The sequence below is a fragment of the Bombina bombina genome, chromosome 6 (genome assembly GCF_027579735.1).
Source record: "Bombina bombina isolate aBomBom1 chromosome 6, aBomBom1.pri, whole genome shotgun sequence".
NCBI lineage: Eukaryota > Metazoa > Chordata > Amphibia > Anura > Bombinatoridae > Bombina > Bombina bombina.
The window spans coordinates 762,667,869-762,695,368 of NC_069504.1; the positions used below are offsets into that span (position 1 = coordinate 762,667,869).

General features: G+C 39.8%; 1 protein-coding gene across 1 annotated transcript in view; it reads left to right on the top strand.

Annotated features, from left to right (window-relative positions):
- The window catches only part of BAG4 (BAG cochaperone 4), a gene marked incomplete in the record, with an annotated part of 152,706 nt that overhangs the window by 26,026 nt on the left and 99,180 nt on the right, over positions 1-27,500 (top strand).

Sequence of the window (27,500 nt, forward strand, 5' to 3'; positions counted from 1 at the left end):
CTTTTTAAACTTGCCTTGTATGTCTGTAACCTAAGCTATGATTACAGCTTAACCGCCGAAACATGTCAGCTCAGGTATCACACCTGTTGTAACCTCTCCTGGATGCGTTCATGCCTTTTACGCTTTTTAATGCTTAAACGAATAAAGGACTTTTTATTATACAGCAGGACCACCTCTATTGTTGTGTAATATATGTGCAGTCAACAGCTCCTGAGCCTACCTAGGTATCCTTTTCAACAAAGGATACCAAGAGAACAAAGCAAGTGATATAATTGGAATAAATTGTTTAAAACCACAAGCTCTATCTAAATCGTGAAAGAAAAAAAATAGGTTTCATGTCCTTTTAATTGGTTGAGCAAACAGCCATGAAATAGTTAATCTAAAGGTTGTTTATGATTGCTTGTCATAGGGCTTAAATACGGGATACTACGGATTCAACATTATCTCTGATGAACGGTTGATGGACTAAGAAACGCATTGCATCTTTGCAACCCAGATTTATCTACCGAAGAGCGAACACATTAAAAAATAAACTAGCACATTCCATGAAGAACAATAGGAGCAAAAACATTGAAAAAGGAATATTAGGAACAGAACTTAGGGGTTTTTACCCCTGCCATATATGCAAAGCCTGCAGGCATAAAAAAAAAAGACAAATACTTTTACATCCAACAATACCAAACAAACATACAAAATTAAAAACACTATAAGATGTATGGACAAAAATATAATTTATCTCATAGAGTGTAAAAAGTGTAATTTGCAATACACAGGAGAAACTGAAAGAACTATACGAGAAAGAATAAGAGAACATATTCTGTCCATAGAAAACTCAGAAGAAAAAAGAAACTTGGAACTCCCTGTCCCCAAACATTTCAGATTATGCAATAATAGCAATCTAAAATATTTTAATTATACAGCAATTGAAAAAATAAGTAAAAATGTTAGAGGAGGGAATCAATCCAGAACATTACTACAAGCAGAAGCGAAATGGATTTTTAAACTACAAACACTACAACCAAAAGGATTGAACATAGACTTCAATCTAAACAGTTTCCTGAAAGAATAAAAAACATATTATTTCCCCATCTATTTTCCATTCCTTTAATTTTTTATTCTCAAACTATATTGAATATCATATACAATCCATTCATATTAATTACTCAATCCCTAAATTTCACAAAATATTTATCCACAAATCCATTTTCTGCGTATTAGGCATAAATAATTTAGACTGGCTTTAAAACATAATTTTCCCCTGATACAAGATCACAAACCTATTTTATGTTCGAGAATACTACCACAAACTATTACTTTAAGAATATTTTACAAAAGGAGTAAATCAAAAATACAAAAAATACAAAATAACGACTTTTTCATACTTCAAAAACAGAAACCAAGTAGATCTATCACTAAAACCAAAATATTTTATTTTATTTTTTCAACAAACGATCTTAGAAGAACAAAATACAGTTATATATTTCATCCATCCAACTCGTTTTTCACTTATGCAATGTAGTATCAAGATTTTCCCTAACTTAAACACAAAGACATGTATCCGTCAAAATGAAACTAAGTAGATTTATTACAAAAATTAAAAATCTCCAAACTTCTTCAACAAATGATCTCAGAAAAACAAACATAATTCTAACTTTTAAATACTATTATTTTGTACTCCTCCATCTGAAATTTACTCCCATATATGCAATATATATTAGGAAGTTTTTTACCTATATTCTCATATACTAATGTTATCATTTTTATAAAATATGAATTTTTATGAACACTTATGTATAATAACCCTGACACAATAATTTGTGGAAATTTGAATTCTTATGAACACTTATGTTTACTGACTCTGGCAAATGAAAAACAAGAATAATATGGCAACAAAAATTCCGTGCAATTATGCAAGGCAAATTGAACAATTGATCCAATCAAAGTGCAAATTTTGAACGAATAAAAAGACCGCCAAACCCTTTCACAGTAGTACAGCTTGAAAAAGGCCAATGTAACGGCCGAAACGCGTAGCGAACTACTGTGGCAAACCTTCTCTTTTCAAACCACCGGGTCACAAAAAGAAAAACCCACTGTGACCAAAAAGAATCACAACTTTTCTGCTATAAGCCACCTTGGACGCTTAACTTCTCACCGTTTTACAACTCTGAGCGAGAAAAAGACCGGAGAAAAGAAATACATTGGCAGTTTTTGCCCCCTCCGAAAATTTGCTCTCTAAACTGAGGACCGGAACTCCAGAGGTGGATAAACCATTCCTTTCCACCTTCCTTACCACCTTCAACAGAGGATCAAAGACTAGAAAAAGAAGACTACCCCGGGCGGCAACATCCAGGCTCCACGATCGGCGAAGAGTACAGTGAGTAAAAAACCGCCCCTTACTGCAACATCTCTTTAGACCGTAGAGCTCTGGCAACATCTAAATACACAGACCTCACATCTACATCGAAAGAAGGACATACTAACAGACTTTGCAACATTTTGCTACAACAAACATAATATTCCAATACAAGGAGTACCTTTCCGCCGTACAAATAGCAAAAAAAAATTTTTGACGCTTACTGCCAAAAATTGTCCTGAACTTTTCAAATCAGTAAAATACACCGGTGTTTTTTTCAATCCAAAGACTGGGCAAAACTGTTAAACATAACATTTTTTGTTAAGTGTCAGCCGACAACTATAAGAAAAATGTTTTTCCTTTAAAATATCTATTTTTATCTGAATATTTATTTTTTCATTTTTATTTTCATTATTTTATTTCATATATTCCTACTGTTTTATTTCATATATTCCTATCATATATTCCTACCATTTTATCATTTTATCGTTATAGCTTTTGATCTACTCCCCTAATATAACATACCAAGAGCTTTTTACAGCCTATTCACCACACAAATTCTGCTAGACAGAATATACGTTATTCCAATAATATGCAAATAATTTGTGTTTTTTGACTACTTTAGGGAATTGAACTAGGTATTCTATGTACTAGGTACAAATAACCTAATTAGCAGCTAACACTAAAAACAACGGAGCAAAATATACCAGCCAAATATATCAACCAAGGAAAAATAGACAAAAGTAGTATAATCTATGAAATTGCATAAGGACCAAAACAATCCAACATAATTGCATACACTGCATACATAGGGCCTTCCATATACCCCACTTTCTGTAGTAACGACATATATATGTTATTAATGCCTATTTTTTAATTGTATATGTATCTTTTTGGAAGTAATAAAATAGCAATCTTAAAAGTTTTATTTGTTATATTACTTGGTTATTTTTAAAAAAAACCCCATTCTGGAATTATTTTTTGTACATTTTTAACATAAGGGTATTAGCATTAAGTTGCGCCACTCACTCCTTAAAACCACACCCCTCCTGTACACCACAACCAGATATTTTTGGGGAAAATATCTTAGGAGTTAGGGCATACCCAAACAAGGCAGCGCAAAAAAGTTTTAAAACTCTCCTACCAAATATTAATTATTGCACAGACCCGTTATCAGATTGGGTTAAAATCAGCACTCAATGTGTTCTGTGTTCATATTTGTACAAAAGCCCTTTACTGAGAATCCACTGCTGCACATGCTCCTCATTGCTGCTCACTACTGCACAACAGCAAACTCTTGTGGTGCTCTCCTCAATGCGAGAGTGTTCTCTTTACTGCAGATAACTGCAGCACAAATATGCTATGTCCTTACTGCAGCTGTCTCCTGCACAACCTCTTTTTGTCCTCACCGCAGCTACCGACTATACAACTATTTGCTTCCTCCACAACTCTGCAACCAAGAGCAGACAGTGCAACTAAACCTAAGCCTGTCCCCCAGCTGCACAGTATGTTGTGATCCCAGAGACAGAACTTTTTTTCACTTTCTGCAATGAGATTTTTTTAGTGAAAATTTTTCTGCAGGTCATTTTTAAATAAAATAAAATTGTAAATTTGACAGTTACACTAAAGCACCAGATCAATTGCAATGTGTTGGTTAACTGGAGAATAAAGCAATATTTAAAGTTGTATAATCTAGTGCAGTAGTTGAAAATTGAATTACAAATTAGCTGCAGACAAAAAAAGTAATTGTAAAATGTCTCTTGAATTAATTTGTTTCCTTTTCTCTTAGTCGAACATAGAAATGTAGTAATAAAAAAGGTGCATTGCTCATACGAACATCTTACATTCAGAGGAAAACAGCTTTGCAGACTGTGAAAAGCTAGGGAACGAGCTTGCAAAAATCTCAGAGCCAGGCAACAATCAATGCACTGCTGCTTTGCAGCACTACTGCATATTTGACTGTTGTCTTCAAACAGCACTTTGCTCTGAATGCACTGTGTTAAGGAAAACTTATACAATGCAGCCAGAGAACAGCTTTGTTTAAAAAGAACAGCCTAATGTGCAGCAGCACTGAAAAGTTAAAGTGCTAACAGTTCCTGTTCTTTCTGCAGACATGCTGCATTTTCTGCGATGACATCTCAGATCACTCAGTTCTGCCTTGGGGGTTGTGATATGTAGTTCCCATATGCAGGCACCAAGGGTGTACCATACACCTCAACCTGTAATCACAGCCTAAGGAAATTGGGTAATGTATGTTGGTCTTGCCAGCCACAAACCCTTTTGACGAATTCAAGATTGGACTGGGGGTGTGCATAGCAATGTATGCAATCCCCCATGATCTGATCCCGGCCTTGAAATCAAGTGATCGCATCAACGCAGGATTTCATTTTTGCAGCAAGTTTTAATGTTTAAACTTTGTTGGGCTGTGGAGGTTTCAAAGAACTATTGCATAGATACTATGTACTATAGAAACAAGTTAGGTGTTCTTAGCATCAGCAAATGCTAAGTTTGCAAGAGAATACCTGCAGGCTTTGTATTCAAGTACTTAGTTTGTTTTTATTATTCATGCTTCAGTTAATAATTTTCTTTTAATTCTATTTGAGTGCTGACAAGAACAGAAATTAATTTCTTTCTGTATTTTTCCTAATTAAATTATGCCAAGCATTAATGATTGGGGTGGTTTATACCAATTGTTGCAATAACACTGGGTTAAGCCCATTCCCTTTGAAGGAGAACAACTCTTTGTTGGTGACAGGTACTTAGGGCTGAGCAAAGATATGGAAATTACAGTTAGTAATTAAAGGGACATGAACCCCACACATTTTTCTTTTCAATCTTTTAAAAGTTTCCAATTTACTTCTATTATCAAATTTACTTTGTTCTCATAGCATCCTTTGTTGAAGAGATACATTGCTATGTAGTGTGCAAGTTTCTGGAGCAGTACATGACGGAAACTCTGCTGCCACCTAGTGTTCTTGCAAATGTATAACCTAGTAATAAAACTGCTGCCATATATTGCTTCTGTCATGTGCACAGTCCTATAACTTCCCACCAGCTTTTCAACAACAGATACCAAAAGTAGATTTGATAATAGAAGTAAATTTGTTTTTTGTAAAGTTGTTTTTGTTTTTTTAATTTTTCACTCTCTTAATCATGAAAGAAAATGTTTGGGTGACGGTCTTATGTCCTTTAACAAATATTTCTATTTCCATGCATGTTTTTTCTAGTGTTAAGAAAACCAGTGCAGAATAGTTTGTTTGTTTTTGTTGTTTTTTTTTTTAAAATCAGTTTTCCTTCTAAATACAGGGAGAGTCAACAGCTGCATTCATTAATTGTGGGAATACAGAACCTGGCCACCAGGAGGATGCAAAGACACCCCAACCAAAGGCCCAAATACCTCCCCCACTTCCCTCATCCCCTAGTCATTCTTTGCCTTTCGTCACAGGAGGTTGGCAGAGAAGTGATGGAAGTTTTTTTCGGAGTAGTTCCTTCAGGGGTATCTGCCCTTCGGGATAGAACTGGAGTTTTAAGTAATCATGTCAGCCTCTCAGTGAGAGCATTGATGAAAGTTTGAGATGCAGGGAGAGTCTTTCTGCGAAACCATCCAGACTCCGATTAACAGCTCCTTTAAAGGGAAACTGAACCCAAATTTTTTCTTTTGTGATTCAGATAGAGCATGAAATTTTAAGCAACTTTCTAATTTACTCTTATCAATTTTTCTTCACTCTCTTGGTATCTTTATTTGAAATTCAAGATTGTAAGTTTAGATGCCGGCCCATTTTTGGTGAACAACCTGGGTTGTTCTTGCTGATTTACACACAGAACATATACAGGAAGATAGAACTGCACCGTTATAAGATGCAGTTCAAAGACCAGGATATTAGACTAAACACTAGTAAAGACTCAATTCAAATACTAAAATAAATAAAAAATTAGTGGAATTTATTACATATTTAAATGATCAAACAATGCATGGTGAAATGCTATTCTGACCTTAATACAATAAAAAAGAGATATAGCAGTAATTAACCACTTATCAACACCCCCACATATACACACAAAGGACAAACAGACAAACAAACAATACACATGGGCCCCACATAACACTCAAAGCTAAACCTAAGCCGGCAAATGAAATAATAATTTAAAGTTCCATGATAAGAGATTGATGATGTAGATGAAGAAATTGACAACAAATGATAATAGTTACTCTGAACTGTTCATGGTTATGAGTGATGAGAAAAAACAGGATGAGTCAAACAAATGAAGTATGAATGATGATGAATGTGGATGAAAAACATAAATCCAAAGGCTTAGGTGAGCTTGCAGGTGTAAGGTACATCAACAAAACGGCAACCAAACTATAATATATCGTGATGGGTGGGGAGGTGTGGCGGACGTGCTCAAAATAGTTCAATAAAGGGTAACAGTTTCTGTAAGGGGCGAGTATCCGATAATCTAGTGAGGCATATGGCACGCACAACACTATACTTCAAGCCCCTGTACTGATCACTCATGCGATCCTCCAAATATACTCACGACCGCGTCAACAATTAACCACCACCTGTGAGACCGTCAAAGACCTCAAATCGCTTGTGCTGCAGAAAGCTGTGTTGCATCCATAGGATAGAGGGGGCCCACGGTTAACCACGCTGCTCACCGACGCGTCCTTTTGCGCGTTTCACTCCCGATATGCAGCAGGGAGCTTCTTCCGGGTTGTGACGAATCACGTCATAGCGTCTCTTTTTATTGGTAGTTGGACTACACGCTATTGGCTTCCATGTTATGCCTTAAAGCGGTCACCTCGTAGTTCTCACTCTTAAAGGGGAAACTCAATGCATGAGAAAGTGTAACAATATAACCTACTACCAAAAACATGCAAAACGAACAAACAAAAAAACACAAGGACAAATATTTACAGTTCCCAAATGAAAGAGAAACCAACCATATATGAATATATATACCCATTACTGAGGTAACATATACATAGCGATTGGTAATATCAAACACGTAAATTCAAAGGACCTTATAATTTATACATTGTGTGCAGTGGCAAGTGAAAAAGTGGAATATTATCAAAGAATGTACATATATATTAAACCATTATAATTGACTATTTAGTAATTCAATATTTCTTTCTGTTCAAAATTTATTGATAAATTATACCACCACTTCCCAATCGCGTATTGGGAGCTGGGTCGGCCACACTGGGAGGCACCAAGCTCCTGAGAGAGAGGAGGAAGGCAACACTGATACATCAACCATACCAGGATCATTATAATCCTTTACATTAGAAAATGAAGAATAATTGATAGATAGATGAGATACATTTAAAATGAAGAATGTGTATATATACACATATTGATCTATTCTTGAAGAGTTAATGAGACAGACACCATGAGCTGGTGATAAAGCCGGCTGATAAAGGCGGAAATGTAGTCATTCTTGATCAAGCATACTACATTGAAGAGGCTAATAGGCAACTAGGGGATACTGAACAGTATCAAAATGTTTCTCATGATACTTTTTTAACATCTAACAATGAGCTTTTATTCTTGCTCAATGATGCGAGAAGGAATGGTCTCATAACGAGCCAGGAGCAGGGCTTTCTATATAGTGAAAAACCCAAGGTACCCGTATTCTATTGGATACCGAAGCTGCACTAATCAGCATCCAAACCTCCAGGACGCCCTATTATATCGGGCATAGGAGGTCCTACTGAAGGCATTAGCCAATACGTGGATTCCTTTTTGAAGCCCTTTCTACCTGAGTTGAGAACCTTTACCCAGGATTCAATTGATGCTATCAGGAAAATTGATGGTATTAGTATTTCAGAAACAACACTATTAGTATCTTTGGATGTGGAATCATTGTATTCCTCAATCCCTCATAATATAGGGATACAAGCAAGTGAGAGCTTTTTAAAAACAAGGGGTAATGACTTTAACATGCATACCGATTTTGTAATTCAACTTTTGGATTTTGTACTTAAAAACAACATTTTCATGTTCAATGGGAAGTATTACAGACAACTTAGAGGTACCGCCATGGGGGCCACGTGTGCCCCCACCTATGCATGCCTACATATGGGATTTTGGGAAAACCAGGTAGGGCTTGGTGATCTGGCGGCATGGGTGGAGGCACACATGACCCTATGGATTCGGTACGTGGATGACATACTTATTCTATGGGAAGGCACTGTAGATGAACTACATGAATTTGTGGAAATACTAAATAAAAATGAGTTTAACATTTTCTTGACATGCACTAGTAGCTACACCAGTAACAGCTTTTTGGACTTGCTTATAAGCAAAAAAGGTAATCAGGTACACACAGAAGTATACAGAAAACCCACTGCATCAAACAGTATTTTACTGGGTAGCAGCCACCACCCTAAGAATTTAAAGAACAGTATACCTTATGGACAATTTTTACGGTTACGTAGGACCTGTTCAGATACCTATACTTTCAACAAACAAGCCTCAGAAATGATGGAAAGATTTTTAGCAAGGGGCTATTCTAAAAGGGTTCTAAAGAAAGCAAGACATAGGGCACTTATGCAGGAAAGATCTAATCTTCTCTTTAGTCAAAAGGTCCAACCTCCTGTAGAGAGCAAGGTGCGGTTTATAACCAAATTCAATTCCCATTGGGATAAATTAAAAATGATACTTAAAAATAATTGGCACTTGCTAACTCAAGACGATGACTTGTCTGATTGTATTGAAGATTTCCCATCCATGACCGCATGGAGAGCGAATAACTTAAAGGACCTATTGGTTAAAAGTGAATTTGTTAAATCTACACCTCAAAATTGGCTAGTAAGCCACTCACAAAGTATAGTAGGATGCTCTCCCTGCGGCCATTGTACTGCTTGTTCTTTTGTAAAAAGAACAAAAAATTTTGAAACTACTACAAATAGGAATTATCAGATCAGATCTTTCATTAACTGCTCTAGCACTGGTATTATCTATCTCTTATCTTGCACCTGTCCTTGTTTTTATGTAGGTAAAACCTATAGAGAATTCAGAACTAGAATTTATGAACATCGTGATGACATTAGAAATGTAGATGTAGACAGCCCGATTGCAAGACATTTTGCTAGATATCATGATTCCAAACTTGATGGTTTGGAATTTGTAGGAATTGAAAAAGTGAGCCCCCATAGGAGGGGATATGGATACCATCCTCCTTCAAAAAGAAGCGCGATGGATTTACCATCTTAAAACCTTATCTCCGATCGGATTAAATGAAAAACTGGAGTTTGTATCCTTTCTCCCTAAAAAAATAAAGAATAGATCAATATGTGTATATATACACATTCTTCATTTTAAATGTATCTCATCTATCTATCAATTATTCTTCATTTTCTAATGTAAAGGATTATAATGATCCTGGTATGGTTGATGTATCGGTGTTGCCTTCCTCCTCTCTCTCAGGGGCTTGGTGCCTCCCAGTGTGGCCGACCCAGCTCCCAATACGCGATTGGGAAGTGGTGGTATAATTTATCAATAAATTTTGAACAGAAAGAAATATTGAATTACTAAATAGTCAATTATAATGGTTTAATATATATGTACATTCTTTGATAATATTCCACTTTTTCACTTGCCACTGCACACAATGTATAAATTATAAGGTCCTTTGAATTTACGTGTTTGATATTACCAATCGCTATGTATATGTTACCTCAGTAATGGGTATATATATTCATATATGGTTGGTTTCTCTTTCATTTGGGAACTGTAAATATTTGTCCTTGTGTTGTTTTTTTGTTTGTTCGTTTTGCATGTTTTTGGTAGTAGGTTATATTGTTACACTTTCTCATGCATTGAGTTTCCCCTTTAAGAGTGAGAACTACGAGGTGACCGCTTTAAGACATAACATGGAAGCCAATAGCTTGTAGTCCAACTACCAATAAAAAGAGACGCTATGACGTGATTCGTCACAACCCGGAAGAAGCTCCCTGCTGCATATCGGGAGTGAAACGCGCAATAGGACGCGTCGGTGAGCAGCGTGGTTAACCGTGGGTCCCCTCTATCCTATGGATGCAACACAGCTTTCTGCAGCACAAGCGATTTGAGGTCTTTGACGGTCTCACAGGTGGTGGTTGGTTGTTGACGCGGTCGTGAGTATATTTGGAGGATCGCATGAGTGATCAGTACAGGGGCTTGAAGTATAGTGTTGTGCGTGCCATATGCCTCACTAGATTATCGGATACTCGCCCCTTACAGAAACTGTTACCCTTTATTGAACTATTTTGAGCATGTCCGCCACACCTCCCCACCAATCACAATATATTATAGTTTGGTTGCTGTTTTGTTGCTGTACCTTACACCTGCAAGCTCACCTAAGCCTTTGGATTTATGTTTTTCATCCACATTCATCATCATTCATACTTCATTTGTTTGACTCATCCTGTTTTTTCTCATCACTCATAACCATGAACAGTTCAGAGTAACTATTATCATTTGTTGTCAATTTCTTCATCTACATCATCAATCTCTTATCATGGAACTTTAAATTATTATTTCATTTGCCGGCTTAGGTTTAGCTTTGAGTGTTATGTGGGGCCCATGTGTATTGTTTGTTTGTCTGTTTGTCCTTTGTGTGTATATGTGGGGGTGTTGATACGTGGTTAATTACTGCTATATCTCTTTTTTATTGTATTAAGGTCAGAATAGCACTTCACCATGCATTGTTTGATCATTTAAATATGTAATAAATTTCACAAATTTTTTATTTATTTTAGTATTTGAATTGAGTCTTTACTAGTGTTTAGTCTTATATCCTGGTCTTTGAACTGCATCTTATAACGGTGCAGTTCTATCTTCCTGTATATGTTCTGTGTATAATTATATTTACCAGGTAGCGAGCACTTTGTTCCAGTTAATTATTGAATCATTTGTAGTATTATCTCTTCATTTGTTTTTTGAGTTTGTTGTTCTTGCTGATTGGTGGATAAATTCATCGACCAATAAAAAAGTGCTGTCCAGAGTCTGAACTAATAAAAAAGCTTAGATGCATTCTTTTTCAAATAAAGATAGCAAGAGACTGAAGAAAAATTGATAATAGGAGTAAATTAGAAAGTTGCTTAAAATTGCATGCTCTATCTGAATCACAAAAGAAAAAAAATTGTTTCAGTGTCCCTTTAAGCAATCGGCGTTGACGAGTTTCGCTGCCTGCTTTCTTCACTCAAGTCCATGTCAGAGGCGCTGCTTTTATCTGTCAAACTTGAGAACCGTGTTGCTGTTCCACGGATTGGATTCCGGTAAGTTAGTTTAATTTTACACACACATGTTAACTATAGAAGACAGGGTCTCAGTGGGACTCCTTTATCTTTATGGAATCAAGGGTTAATATCTCCTGAGGGGGGGTATTAAACAGTGGATCCTTTTAATCATGTTTTGTTATGTGATTTTGACTGCGTATGTGTACGGAGACATTTTTAGGCTCTTAGGCTGATACGGAACACACTGGCTATAGAGCTGCACAGTTTCATTAAGCTGACACGCTTTTACTTAGCAGGGGCGGTCCTGCATGCGGCACCATGTGACTGGGTGTAGTCACGTCTTGTTTAACCATTTCCGATTCCTGGCTGCGGAGAAGAGTTAATTTCTTTACCTGTCTGGGTCATAGGAGGTGGTGAGTGCCCGAGCCATTGGGGGTTTAAGGAGCCAGTTGTTTATTTTGTCCAAAACTCTTAATTAGAATTATGGAGGGTTCTGATATGCGAATTCCTCTGATTCAGATTTTGACACCTGCGTATATTGTGAGGAGGACCGGGTAAGCCAGCCTGCTCAATTTTGTTCCGTATGCCGCAATAGAGTGTTCTCTTCAAACAATGTTGAGATGCTAGAGACCACTGAGCCGGAGGTTACTGCGTGTTTTCGCATTGCCATCTCTATGACTTTAGCGAGTTTGCCTCCTACGGTTAAGCGAAGAGTTAATCTGTGCTCTCATACACATGGGCCGTCGTGTAAGATGACGATTGTGCCAGATCAGTTATCGGGGGGTGCAGTTCCCTCAGAGGCTTCAGTGGTAGAACCTCTGGGGTCGGAATCGCCTGTTTTGATTCCTCCGACTGCAGAGGATTTGGCATTTAGACTTAGATTGGCACGCCTGCGTTTACTTCTGAGAGAGATTTTGGTGATGTTAGAGGGTCTCAGTCCTCTGTATCAGATAACGATCTTGTTTAGACGTTTGGAGTGGGTTGGATCCTCTTCTTTATCGTCTAAAAAAAAATTCCAGTCCCGAGCTCTATGGGGGGTTTGTGTTATACTCAGGCAGTACCTGTTCGTTTTACGCACCCTTGTGAAATTCTTTTTTGTGAGTTTAACATATTTCATTTCTAATCCGTTTTGGATAGTTTTTGTTTTAGAGCTCGGGATTCTTGTGGACACTCCCTTTTGGAGTTTGCCACTTGGGTTGTTTCTGGTTTTATCTACTTCATGGTCGTGATTAATGGTCTTCTTTGGAAGCTTCTAGATCTCTGTTCGTGGTGATGATTACCTCGATTTCATAGAGAAGAATATTTAAGCTTCGGAGCTTCTTTTCTTTATTGTTTATTCTCAGTTTTCCTAGCACTGCTGGAACTTAAGCTTATGACGTTTATTTTTTGTTTGACAGACGTCTCGTACCCTTGATGACGGGCAGGTCCTGTTTTGGGTAATTGTTAAGTCTGTTCTTTCTTCTACTCTAGAGAGCGAAGTCCCATAGTATAGTGGTTATCACGTCTGCTTGACACACAGAAGGTCCTGGAATCGTGACCCAGTGGGACTAGAGCTCAGGTTCCTTTGAGCTGCAATCCAGAGGAATTGTTTTAGCGCTTTCTAGTTGTTATGGACCAGGCAGAGCAGGCCCATCTATCCCAAGGGACAGCCAGGACCTATCGTCTTGGGTCTCTGGATGGACACGTGATGCTGGATCATATGGGTTCGGAGGTCCTAGAGGTCGCAATCAAGTTTTTCATTCTGTCCTGCTGGACTAGGTGACCTTTGGTGTCTTATCTCGGTAGTCTTTGCAGTGTCATTACACTGTTGGTGAAGGGTCCAATAAGGGGAGAGGTTCCCGTCCTTTTTTGGGTCCGAGGATTTTTGCAGAGGTTATTACTTCTCTTTGCTCAGAAAGAATCCTCAGTTCTCTTTACCGGGATGTCTTTCCTGACTAAAGCAGTCCAGGGTAACCTGGTTATCTTTGCGGCTTTGCAACTCGAAGATTGATGGTTTGAATCCAGCTGCTGTCTCTGGATGTCCATTTTTACATTCTTGTTCAACCTGATCTGGTTATTAGAGACCATTTTTTTTTTTTTTCTTCAAAACCGCATTTTTATCCTGAGTTTTTTTTGGATCGGGGGTTTTATGTGACAGTAACCTATTTCTAGGTGTTACATTGGCTCCCGAGTTTTGAAGGGTGTTACCAACTTCAGTTAGTAGACTTGTTGGGATGTTTCTTCCATTTTCCATCGATCAGAGGTGGACCTAGACTGAGTTCTAGTGTGGCGCCAGGTGGATCCTTTGGATGCGGTTTGGTCTTTCAGACAGGAAGGCTCTCTGACGAAGTTAGATTCTTCTTCGGGTTCTGTCCTCCAATTTCCCTTCAGGCCTTTGTTGGTGCTGTAGTGGGGGTGTTGGATTTAGCCCAGGTTGGGTCTTCACTTTGTTTTTTTTTGTTTTTTTACTCTGTCTTTGCAGTTCTTTCTGGATTACCGGTGGGGGTATCGCTCTCCAGTGGGTTCAGATCTCCCGGTATTGGGGATTTTTTTTCTTTGAGTTCCCCCGGGGCAGTTCTGTTTTGGTCTCTTCCCTGTCAGTAGGGAGAGTGTGTTTCTGAGGAATATGGATCAGGGTTTTCCTTCCAATTCTCCTTAGGGTTTTTTCAGTAAGGGACTTTGCTCTGAGGTCTGGTTTTCTGGATCCATGTCAGTTAGGACCTCTTGGTCATTTTTGAGTTTGTGAGTTCCTCCTTCATAGATGGAAGGGTCTCAAATTTGGTGGTGGGCGGCGGCCCGCTACTGCTCTTGTCAATAATCCGGTCTCTGAGCTTGCTCTTTAGGATCGGATGGTCCTTACATTTATCCTTTTGGCTCTATCTATCCAGAGGTGGTTCTAATGTATGAAGAAACCGGTTCGAGTTTCTCAGCTGAGGTCCTCAGGACTTTAATGGATTAGTTCCCGGCCTAGTGAGCTGTAGGCTTGGAGTTTGAATCCTGCTGTGGCAGTTTTCTTATGACTCTGAGGAGGTCTATTCTAACCTTCTTCTTTTTGGTCATGTCTTTCTTTGGTGACAATGTCTCGATCCTATCTGGAGTGTGCGTCAGTGAGACTGTTGCTCCTTTGTTACCGCAAGCTCGTACTCGCGGTTTAGAGGTCTCCATACCATGAGAGTTCCCTTGTAGCAGAGATCCTCCTTGTCAGGGTCTCTTTGCGTTTTTGGGATTTTTTTTCCTCGGGCGATGTGCGAGGGGTCGCTTGGTTCTAGCCGCGAGAAGGCGTTTTCTGAAGACTTTTTCCTTCAGCTCGTAACTGGTTACTCATCACCTATTTTAGGTGTGGAGTGTTCCCTCTTTCTCTCCCTTTGTTGGGAGGAGTTTGCTGGTCCTGATCTCTTCTGGATACTGGAGTATGCTTCTTTCCCTCTAGAAATGTTCGAAGGGGTACCCAGCGTAGATAGCATGGTGGTTAGCTTAGCGGCCTGGCAAGCGGAAGGTTGCAGTTGGTGTCCAGCTGTAGTTCCTTTCTCTGGCATGTGATTTCGCAATCAATTTTTGCAATACGTTCTTCCTTTTTTGTGATCTAATAGGGTTATTTCTGGTTTTTCTACTTGTCCATATTGGAACAGGTTCTTCCTTCTTTTGGGGTAACTTACCCTGAGGTTTCTGTCAGTTTCATCAGAATAGACAGTTTTTTTTCCTGGTAGGTGGAGGAGTGTTTTTCACTGGTTATAGGAGTCTGCGGGACACAAGCCTCCTCAGAGTTTTATGTCTCAGTTCTAGTGCAGGGCCTTTTTTTGGGGGTCTCTGACATAGGATACTATGGTTCTGATTGATGGGCGGTTGCTTGGTTCTCCTAACATTCTTGTTCCTTTTGTTTTTTGCTGCTATCCAGGATGCCTTCGGCAGTTGGTTTTCTTGCAGGCTGGGGTGCCCTCAGGTTGGGCCGCCTCTTTTTGCTCCCTTCCGTTAGCATTCAGTGTCCTCTGTAGCTTTGGTATTATTTCCCACAAGTAATGAATGCAGCTGTGGATTCTCCCTGTATTTAGAAGGAAAACCAAAAATTATGACTTACCAGATAATTTCCTTTCCTTCGATACAGGGAGAGTCCACAGCTCCCGCCCGTGCTCTCCGGTGGGCGGCCCTAAATTTTAATTGTTTTCTTCTGGCACCTTTTTCACCCTGATATTTTTCCTACTGTTCCTTGTTCCCTCGGCAGGACTGGGGGATGAGGGAAGTGGGGGAGGTATTTGGGCCTTTGGCTGGGGTTTCTTGGCCTCCTACTGGTGGCCGGGTTCTGTATTCCCAAAAGTAATGAATGCAGCTGTGGGCTCTCCCTGTATCGAAGGAAATGAAATTATCTGGTAAGTCATAATTTTTTTTTTTCCTTTTTGTCAGCGTCACAAATTGTGCATGTGCCATTGTGCCCCTAGCTCTGTGACACATTTTTAAAACATTGCAGAAATTGGAACTTGTTTGCCTCTTATCAATGTCAGAACTATGTTTCTTTCATGTAATTAGCAAGAGTCCATGAGCTAGTGACGTATGGGATATACATTCCTACCAGGAGGGGCAAAGTTTCCCAAACCTCAAAAATGCCTATAAATACACCCCTCACCACACCCACAAATCAGTTTTACAAACTTTGCCTCCTGTGGAGGTGGTGAAGTAAGTTTGTGCTAGATTCTACGTTGATATGCGCTCCGCAGCAGGTTGGAGCCCAGTTTTCCTCTCAGCGTGCAGTGAATGTCAGAGGGATGTGAAGAGAGTATTGCCTGTTTGAATTCAATGATCTCCTTCTACGGGGTCTATTTCATAGGTTCTCTGTTATCGGTCGTAGAGATTCATCTCTTACCTCCCTTTTCAGATCGACGATATACTCTTATATATACAATTACCTCTACTGACTCTCGTTTCAGTACTGGTTTGGCTTTCTACTACATGTACATGAGTGTCCTGGGGTAAGTAAGTCTTATTTTTGTGACACTCTAAGCTATGGTTGGGCACTTTTATATAAAGTTCTAAATATTTGTGTTTAAACATGTATTTGCCTTGATTCAGGATGTTCAATATTCCTTATTTCAGACAGTCAGTTTCATTATTTGGGATAATGCATTTGAATAATCAATTTTTTTCTTACCTTAAAATTTGACTTTCTCCAACATTGGTGTGTCCGGTCCACGGCGTCATCCATTACTTGTGGGATATTCTCCTCCCCTACAGGGAAAGGCAAGGAGAGCACACAGCAAGAGCTGTCCATATAGCTCCCCCTCTGGCTCCGCCCCCCAGTCATTCTCCTTGCCGCTCTGAACAAGTAGCATCTCCACGGGGATGGTGAGGAGTTTGTGGTGTTAGTTGTAGTTTTTTATTTCTTCTATCAAGAGTTTGTTATTTTAAAATAGTGCTGTTATGTACTATTTACTCTTAAACAGAAAGAGATGAAGAGTTCTGTTTAAAAGAGGAGTATGATTTTAGCAGCAGTAACTAAAATCGATTGCTGTTCCCACACAGGACTGTTGAGATGAGAGAACTTCAGTTGGGGGGAACAGTTTGCAGACTTTTCTGCTCAAGGTATGACTAGCCATTTTCTAACAAGACTGTGTAATGCAGGAAGGCTGTCATTTTTCCTTCATGGGGATCGGTAAGCCATTTTCTTAGACTTAGAAAGAATAAAGGGCTTATTATCGGCTATTAACTGGTGGACACTCTTAAGGGCTAAATCGATTGTTTGTTTATTTATTTATAATACTTTGAATGCATTAAGACACTGTGGTGAAAATTTGGTAAATATTGGATAATTCCTTCATAGTTTTTCACATATTCAGTAATAAAGTGTGCCCTGTTTAACATTTAAAGAGACAGTAACGGTTTTGTTTTAAAACGGTTTTTGTACTTTATTAACCAGTTTAAGCCTGTTTAACATGTCTGTGCCTTCAGATAGATCATGTTCTGTATGTATGGAAGCCAATGTGGTTACCCCTTCAAATATATGTGATAATTGTGCCATAGCGTCCAAACACAGTAAGGACAGTATTGTCACAAATAGTAAGGTTGCCCAGGATGATTCCTCAGATGAAGGAAGTAGAGATAGTTCTACATTTTCTCCTTCTGTGTCTATACCAGTTATGCCCGCGCAGGCGACCCCTAGTACTTCTAGCGCGCCAATGCTTGTTACTATGCAACAATTGACAGCAGTAATGGATAACTCCATAGCTAATATTTTATCCAAAATGCCAGCATTTCAGAGAAAGCGCGATTGCTCTGTTTTAAACACTGTAAAGCAGGAGGGCGCTGATGATAATTTTTCTGTCATACCCTCACACCAGTCTGAAGTGGCAGTGAGGGAGGGTTTGTCAGATGGAGAAATTTCTGATACAGGAAGAATTTCTCAGCAGGCAGAACCTGATGTTGTGACATTTAAATTTAAATCAGAGCATCTCCGTGCATTACTTAAGGAGGTGCTATCTACTCTGGATGATTGTGACAATCTGGTCATCCCAGAAAACTTGTGCAAGATGGACAATTCCTAGAGGTCCCGGTGCACCCTGATGCCTTTCCAATACCTAAACGGGTGGCGGACATAGTGAATAAGGAGTGGGAGAAGCCAGGCATACCTTTTGTCCCTCCTCCTATATTTAAGAAATTGTTCCCTATGGTCGACCCCAGGAAGGACATATGGCAAACAGTCCCTAAGGTCGAGGGGGCGGTTTCTACACTAGCCAAACGCACGACCATTCCCATTGAGGACAATTGTGCTTTCAAAGATCCTATGGATAAAAAATTGGAGGGTTTGCTTAAAAAGATTTTTGTACAGCAAGGTTACCTCCTTCAACCTATTTCGTGCATTATTCCTGTCACTACAGCGGCGTGGTTCTGGTTCGAGGAACTGGAAAAGTCGCTCAGTAGGGAGACTCCGTATGAGGAAGTCATGGACAGAATTCACGCACTTAAGTTAGCTAATTCCTTTATTTTAGACGCCGCTTTGCAGTTAGCAAGAGTAGCGGCGAAAAATTCAGGGTTTGCAATTGTGGCGCGCAGAGCGCTCTGGCTAAAGTCTTGGTCGGCGGATGTATCTTCCAAGACAAAATTGCTTAATATCCCTTTCAAAGGTAAGACCCTTTTTGGGCCAGAATTGAAAGAAATTATTTCAGATATCACTGGGGGAAAGGGCCATGCCCTCCCACAGGATAGGCCTTTTCAAGGCTAAGAATAAGTCCAATTTTCGTACCTTTCGCAATTTCAGGAACGGACCGGCTTCTAACTCGGCAGCCTCTAGACAAGAGGGTAACGCTTCCCAGACTAAACCAGCTTGGAAACCAATGCAAGGCTGGAACAAGGGTAAACAGGCCAAGAAGCCTGCTGCTGCTACCAAGACAGCATGAAGGGGTAGCCCCCGTTCCAGGACCGGATCTAATAGGGGGCAGACTCTCTCTCTTTGCTCAGGCTTGGGCAAGAGATATTCGGGATCCCTGGACACTAGAAATAGTCTCTCAGGGTTATCTTCTAAAATTCAAGGAACTACCCCCAAGGGGAAGGTTCCACATTTCTCACTTATCTTCAAACCAAATAAGTAGACAGGCATTCTTACAGTGTGTAGAAGACCTGTTAAAGATGGGAGTGATACACCCAGTTCCAACTGTGGAACAAGGTCAGGGGTTTTTACTCAAATCTGTTTGTAGTTCCCAAAAAAGAGGGAACTTTCAGACCAATTCTGGATTTAAAAATTCATAACAAATTTCTCAGAGTTCCATCGTTCAAAATGGAAACCATTCGAACAATTTTACCTACAATCCAGGAGGGTCAATATATGACTTCCGTGGATTTAAAGGATGCGTATCTACATATTCCTATCCACAAAGATCATCATCAGTTCCTAAGGTTCGCCTTTCTGGACAAACATTACCAGTTCGTGGCTCTCCCATTCGGACTAGCCACTGCTCCCAGAATTTCACAAAGGTGCTCGGGTCCCTTATAGCGGTTCTAAGACCAAGGGGCATTGCAGTGGCACCTTATCTGGACGACATTCTAATTCAAGCGTCGTCTCTTTCCAAGGCAAAGGCTCATACAGACATTGTTCTAGCCTTTCTCAGATCTCACGGGTGGAAGGTGAACGTAGAAAAGAGTTCCCTGTCTCCGTCGACAAGAGTTCCCTTTTTGGGAACAATAATAGATTCTTTTGAAATGAAGATCTTCCTGACAGAAGTCAGAAGGTCAAAGCTTCTAAACGCTTGTCAAGTTCTTCTCTCTATTCTGCAGCCTTCCATAGCTCAGTGCATGGAAGTAGTAGGGTTGATGGTTGCAGCAATGGACATAGTTCCTTTTGCTCGAATTCATCTAAGACCATTACAACTGTGCATGCTCCAGTAGACAGGATCACCTGTCTCAGGGAATGAGTTTCTGCAGACCAAAGTGGGTCATTGTCACGACCGACGCCAGTCTATCAGGCTGGGGCGCGGTCTGGGATTCCCTGAAAACTCAGGGTTTATGGTCTCGGGAAGAGTCTCTTCTCCCGATCAACATCCTGGAACTGAGAGCGATATTCAATGCTCTCCGGGCTTGGCCTCATCTAGCGAAGGCCGGATACATAAGATTCCAGTCAGATAACATGACGACTGTAGCTTACATCAACCATCAGGGAGGAACAAGGAGTTCCTTGGCGATGAGAGAGGTATCCAAGATCATCAAATGGGCGGAGGATCACTCCTGCCACCTATCTGCAATCCACATCCCAGGAGTAGACAACTGGGAGGCGGATTATCTGAGTCGTCAGATTTTCTATCCGGGGGAGTGGGAACTCCACCCGGAGGTGTTTGCCCAGTTGACTCAATTATGGGGCATTCCAGACATGGATCTGATGGCGTCTCGTCAGAACTTCAAGGTTCCTTGCTACGGGTCCAGATCCAGGGATCCCAAGGCCACTCTAGTGGATGCATTAGTGGCGCCTTGGTCGTTCAAACTTAGCTTATGCGTTTCCACCGTTCCCTCTCCTTCCCAGGCTTGTAGCCAGGATCAAACAGGAGAAGGCCTCGGTGATTCTGATAGCTCCTGCGTGGCCGCGCAGGACTTGGTATGCAGACCTGGTGAATATGTCATCGGCTCCACCATGGAAGCTACCTTTGAGACAGGATCTTCTAGTACAAGGTCCATTCGAACATCCAAATCTCCAGAAAACCTGTGTCTAGAAAGATTTACCATAAAATATGGAAAAGATATTTCTGTTGGTGTGAATCCAAGGGATTCTCCTGGAGTAAGATTAAAATTCCTAAGATCCTCTCCTTTCTCCAAGAAGGTTTGGATAAGGGATTGTCAGCGAATTCTCTAAAAGGACAGATTTATGCTTTATCTGTCTTGTTATACAAACGACTGGCAGCTGTGCCAGAGGTACAAGCTTTTGTACAGGCTTTGGTCAGAATCAAACCTGTTTACAGACCCTTGACTCCTCCTTGGAGTCTAAATTTAGTTCTTTCAGTTCTTCAGGGTGTTCCGTTGGAACCCTTACATTCCATAGATATCAAGTTGCTATCTTGGAAAGTTCTGTTTTTGGTTGCTATTTCTTCTGCTAGTTTCTGAATTATCTGCTTTGCAGTGTGATCCACCCTATCTGGTGTTCCATTCAGATAAGGTTATTTTGCGTTCCAAGCCTGGTTTTCTTCCAAAAGTTGTTTCCAACAAGAATATTAACCAGGAAATAGTTGTTCCTTCTCTGTGCCCGAATCCAGTTTCAAAGAAGGAACGTTTGTTACACAATTTAGATGTAGTCCGTGCTTTAAAGTTCTATTTAGAAGCAACAAAGAATTTTAGACAAACCTCATCCTTGTTTGTCGTTTACTCTGGGAAGAGGAGAGGACAAAAAGCTATTGCTAACTCTCTTTCTTTCTGGCTGAAAAGCATTATCCGATTGGCTTATGAGACTGCCAGACGGCAGCCTCCTGAACGAATCACAGCTCACTCCACTAGGGCTGTGGCTTCCACATGGGCCTTCAAGAATGAGGCTTCTGTTAATCAGATATGTAAGGCAGCGACTTGGTCTTCTCTGCACACTTTTGCCAAATTTTACAAATTTGATATTTTTGCTTCTTCGGAGGCTGTTTTTGGGAGAAAGGTTTTGCAAGCCGTGGTGCCTTCTGTTTAGGTAACCTGATTGGCTCCCTCCCTTCATCCGTGTCCTAAAGCTTTGGTATTGGTTCCCACAAGTAATGGATGACGCCGTGGACCGGACACACCAATGTTGGAGAAAACAGAATTTATGCTTACCTGATAAATTACTTTCTCCAACGGTGTGTCCGGTCCACGGCCCGCCCTGGTTTATTAATCAGGTTTGAAAAAATTTTCTTTTTCTTTATACACTACAGTCACCAAGGCAGCCTATAGTTTCTCCTTTTTCTCCTAACCATCGGTCGAATGACTGGGGGCGGAGCCAGAGGGGGAGCTATATGGACAGCTCTTGCTGTTTGCTCTCCTTGCCTTTCCCTGTAGGGGAGGAGAATATCCCACAAGTAATGGATGACGCCGTGGACCGGACACACCGTTGGAGAAAGTAATTTATCAGGTAAGCATAAATTCTGTTTTTTTCCCTGTGGGCTGTTAGGCTCGCTGGGGCTGAAAATGCTTCATTTTATTGCGTCATTCTTGGCGCGGACTTTTTTGGCGCAAAAAAATCTTTGTTATTTCCGGCGTCGTTCTTGTCACCGGAAGTTGCGTCATTTTTTGACGTTTTTGCGCCAAAAGTGTCGGCGTTACCGGATGTGGCGTCATTTTTGGCGCTAAAAGCATTTAGGCGCCAAATAATGTGGGCGTCTTTTTTGGCGCTAAAAAATTTGGGCGTCATTATTGTCTCCACATTATTTAAGTCTCATTATTTATTGCTTCTGGTTACTAGAAGCTTGTTCACTGGCATTTTTTCCCATTCCTGAAACTGTCATTTAAGGAATTTGATCAATTTTGCTTTATATGTTGTTTTTTCTATTACATATTGCAAGATGTCTCAGATTGACCCTGAATCAGAAGATACTTCTGGAAAATCGCTGCCTGATGTTGGATCTACCAAAGTTAAGTGTATTTGCTGTAAACTTGTGGTATCTGTTCCTCCAGCTGTTGTTTGTAATGAATGTCATGACAAACTTGTTAATGCAGATAATATTTCCTTTAGTAATGTTACATTGCCTGTTGCTGTTCCATCAACATCTAATACTCAGAGTGTTCCTGTTAACATAAGAGATTTTGTTTCTAAATCCATTAAGAAGGCTATGTCTGTTATTCCCCCTTCTAGTAAGCGTAAAAGGTCTTTTAAAACTTCTCATTTTTCAGATGAATTTTTAAATGAACATCATCATTCTGATTCTGATAATGTTTCCTCTGGTTCAGAGGATTCAGTTTCAGAGGTTGATGCTGATAAATCTTCATATTTATTCAAAATGGAATTTATTCGTTCTTTACTTAAAGAAGTCTTAATTTCATTAGAGATAGAGGAATCTGCTCCTCTTGATACTAAATCTAAACGTTTAAATAAGGTTTTTAAATCTCCTGTAGTTATTCCAGAAGTTTTTCCTGTCCCTGATGCTATTTCTGAAGTAATTTCCAGGGAATGGAATAATTTGGGTAATTCATTCACTCCTAAACGTTTTAAGCAATTATATCCTGTGCCATCTGACAGGTTAGAGTTTTGGGACAAAATCCCTAAGGTTGATGGGGCTATCTCTACTCTTGCTAAACGTACTACTATTCCTACGGCAGATAGTACTTCCTTTAAGGATCCTTTAGATAGGAAAATTGAATCCTTTCTAAGAAAAGCTTACTTATGTTCAGGTAATCTTCTTAGACCTGCTATATCTTTAGCGGATGTTGCTGCAGCTTCAACTTTTTGGTTGGAAGCTTTAGCGCAACAAGTAACAGATCATAATTCTCATAGCATTGTTAATCTTCTTCAACATGCTAATAATTTTATTTGTAATGCCATCTTTGATATCATTAGGGTTGATGTCAGGTATATGTCTCTAGCTATTTTAGCTAGAAGAGCTTTATGGCTTAAAACTTGGAATGCCGATATGTCTTCTAAGTCAACTTTGCTTTCCCTTTCTTTCCAGGGTAATAAATTATTTGGTTCACAGTTGGATTCTATTATTTCAACTGTTACTGGGGGGAAAGGAACTTTTTTACCACAGGATAAAAAATCTAAAGGTAAATTTAGGTCTACTAATCGTTTTCGTTCCTTTCGTCACAATAAGGAACAAAAGCCTGATCCTTCCCCCTACAGGAGCAGTATCAGTTTGGAAACCATCTCCAGTCTGGAATAAATCCAAGCCTTTTAGAAAGCCAAAGCCAGCTCCCAAGTCAACATGAAGGTGCGGCCCTCATTCCAGCTCAGCTGGTAGGGGGCAGATTACGATTTTTCAAAGAAATTTGGATCAATTCGATTCACAATCTTTGGATTCAGAACATTGTTTCTCAAGGGTACAGAATAGGCTTCAAGATAAGGCCTCCTGCAAGAAGATTTTTTCTTTCCCGTGTCCCAGTAAATCCAGTGAAGGCTCAAGCGTTTCTGAAATGTGTTTCAGATCTAGAGTTGGCTGGAGTAATTATGCCAGTTCCAGTTCTGGAACAGGGGCTGGGGTTTTACTCAAATCTTTTCATTGTACCAAAGATGGAGAATTCCTTCAGACCAGTTCTGGATTTAAAAATATTGAATCATTATGTAAGGATACCAACATTCAAAATGGTAACTATAAGGACTATTCTGCCTTTTGTTCAGCAAGGGCATTATATGTCCACAATAGATTTACAGGATGCATATCTGCATATTCCGATTCATCCAGATCACTATCAGTTTCTGAGATTCTCTTTCCTAGACAAGCATTACCAGTTTGTGGCTCTACCGTTTGGCCTAGCAACAGCTCCAAGGATTTTTACAAAGGTTCTCGGTGCCCTTCTCTCTGTAATCAGTGAACAGGGTATTGTGGTATTTCCTTATTTGGACGATATCTTGGTACTTGCTCGGTCTTCACATTTAGCAGAATCTCATACGAATCGACTTGTATTGTTTCTTCGAGAACATGGTTGGAGGATCAATTTACCAAAAAGTTCATTGATTCCTCAGACAAGGGTAACCTTTTTAGGTTTCCAGATAGATTCAGTGTCCAGGACTCTGTCTCTGACAGACAAGAGACGTCTAAAATTGGTTTCTGCTTGTTGAAACCTTCAGTCTCAATCATTCCCTTCGGTAGCCTTATGCATGGAAATTCTAGGTCTTATGACTGCTGCATCGGACGCGATCCCCTTTGCTCGTTTTCACATGCGACCTCTTCAGCTCTGTATGCTGAACCAGTGGTGCAGGGATTATACAAAGATATCTCAATTAATATCTTTAAAACCGATTGTACGACACTCTCTGACGTGGTGGACAGACCACCATCGTTTAGTTCAGGGGGCTTCTTTTGTTCTTCCGACCTGGACTGTGATTTCAACAGATGCAAGTCTGACAGGTTGGGGAGCTGTTTGGGGGTCTCTGACAGCACAAGGGGTTTGGGAATCTCAGGAGGTGAGATTACCAATCAACATTTTGGAACAATTTTCAGAGCTCTTCAGTCATGGCCTCTTCTAAAGAGAGAATCGTTCATTTGTTTTCAGACGGACAATGTCACAACCGTGGCATATGTCAATCATCAAGGAGGGACTCACAGTCCTCTGGCTATGAAAGAAGTATCTCGAATACTGGTATGGGCGGAATCCAGCTCCTGTCTAATTTCTGCGGTTCACATCCCAGGTATAGACAATTGGGAAGCGGATTATCTCAGTCGCCAAACATTACATCCGGGCGAATGGTCTCTTCACCCAGAGGTATTTCTTCAGATTGTTCAAATGTGGGGACTTCCAGAAATAGATCTGATGGCTTCTCATCTAAACAAGAAGCTTCCCAGGTATCTGTCCAGATCCAGGGATCCTCAAGCGGAGGCAGTGGATGCATTATCACTTCCTTGGAAGTATCATCCTGCCTATATCTTTCCGCCTCTAGTTCTTCTTCCAAGAGTGATTTCCAAGATTCTAAAGGAGTGCTCGTTTGTTCTGCTGGTGGCTCCAGCATGGCCTCACAGGTTTTGGTATGCGGATCTTGTCCGGATGGCCACTTGCCAACCGTGGACTCTTCTGTTAAGACCAGACCTTCTATCGCAAGGTCCTTTTTTCCATCAGGATCTCAAATCCTTAAATTTGAAGGTATGGAGATTGAACGCTTGATTCTCAGTCATAGAGGTTTCTCTGACTCTGTGATTAATACTATGTTACAGGCTCGTCTGTATCTAGGAAGATATATTATCAAGTCTGGAAGATTTACATTTCTTGGTGTTTTTCTCATCATTTTTCTTGGCTTTCTTTTAGAATTCCTAGAATTTTACAGTTTCTTCAGAATGGTTTGGATAAAGGTTTGTCTGCAAGTTCCTTGAAAGGACAAATCTCTGCTCTTTCTGTTCTTTTTCACAGAAAGATTGCTATTCTTCCTGATATTCATTGTTTTGTACAAGCTTTGGTTCGTATATAAAACCTATTATTAAGTCAATTTCTCCTCCTTGGAGTTTGAATTTGGTTCTGGGGTCTCTTCAAGCTCCTCCGTTTGAACCTATGCATTCGCTGGACATCAATTACTTTCTTGGAAAGTTTTGTTTCTTTTGGCCATCTCTTCTGCTAGAAGAGTTTCTGAATTATCTGCTCTTTCTTGTGAGTCTCCTTTTCTGATTTTTCATCAGGATAAGGCGGTGTTGCGAACTTCTTTTAAATTTTTACCTAAGGTTGTGAATTCTAACAACATTAGTAGAGAAATTGTGGTTCCTTCATTGTGTCCTAATCCTAAGAATTTTAAGGAAAAGTCGTTGCATTCTTTGGATGTAGTTAGAGCTTTGAAATATTATGTTGAAGCTACTAAGGATTTCCGAAAGACTTCTAGTCTATTTCTTATCTTTTCCGGTTCTAGGAAAGGTCAGAAGGCTTCTGCCATTTCTTTGGCATCTTGGTTAAAATCTTTGATTCATCATGCTTATGTCGAGTCGGGTAAAACTCCGCCTCAAAGGATTACAGCTCATTCTACTAGGTCAGTTTCTACTTCCTGGGCGTTTTAGGAATGAAGCTTCGGTTGATCAGATTTGCAAAGCAGCCACTTGGTCTTCTTTGCATACTTTTACTAAATTCTACCATTTTGATGTGTTTTCTTCTTCTGAAGCAGTTTTTGGTAGAAAAGTACTTCAGGCAGCTGTTTCAGTTTGATTCTTCTGCTTATAATTTCAGTTTTTTTCATTATAAGATTTAAACTTTGTTTTGGGTGTGGATTATTTTTCAGCGGAATTGGCTGTCTTTACTTTATCCCTCCCTTTCTAGTGACTCTTGCGTGGAAGATCCACATCTTGGGTAGTCATTATCCCATACGTCACTAGCTCATGGACTCTTGCTAATTACATGAAAGAAAACATAATTTATGTAAGAACTTACCTGATAAATTCATTTCTTTCATATTAGCAAGAGTCCATGAGGCCCACCCTTTTTTGTGGTGGTTATGATTTTTTTGTATAAAGCACAATTATTCCAATTCCTTATTTTTTATGCTTTCGCACTTTTTTCTTATCACCCCACTTCTTGGCTATACGTTAAACTGATTTGTGGGTGTGGTGAGGGGTGTATTTATAGGCATTTTTGAGGTTTGGGAAACTTTGCCCCTCCTGGTAGGAATGTATATCCCATACGTCACTAGCTCATGTACTCTTTCTAATATGAAAGAAATGAATTTATCAGGTAAGTTCTTACATAAATTATGTTTTTGCACTGAAAATCTCACATGACAACAGAAGTGTTAACAACAATAACTTTAAGGGTTTACAGGCATACCTCGTTTTATTGCGCTTCGCTTTATTACACTTCCTTTTTAGAAATTGAATTTTTATGGAACCCTGTGTCAAGCAA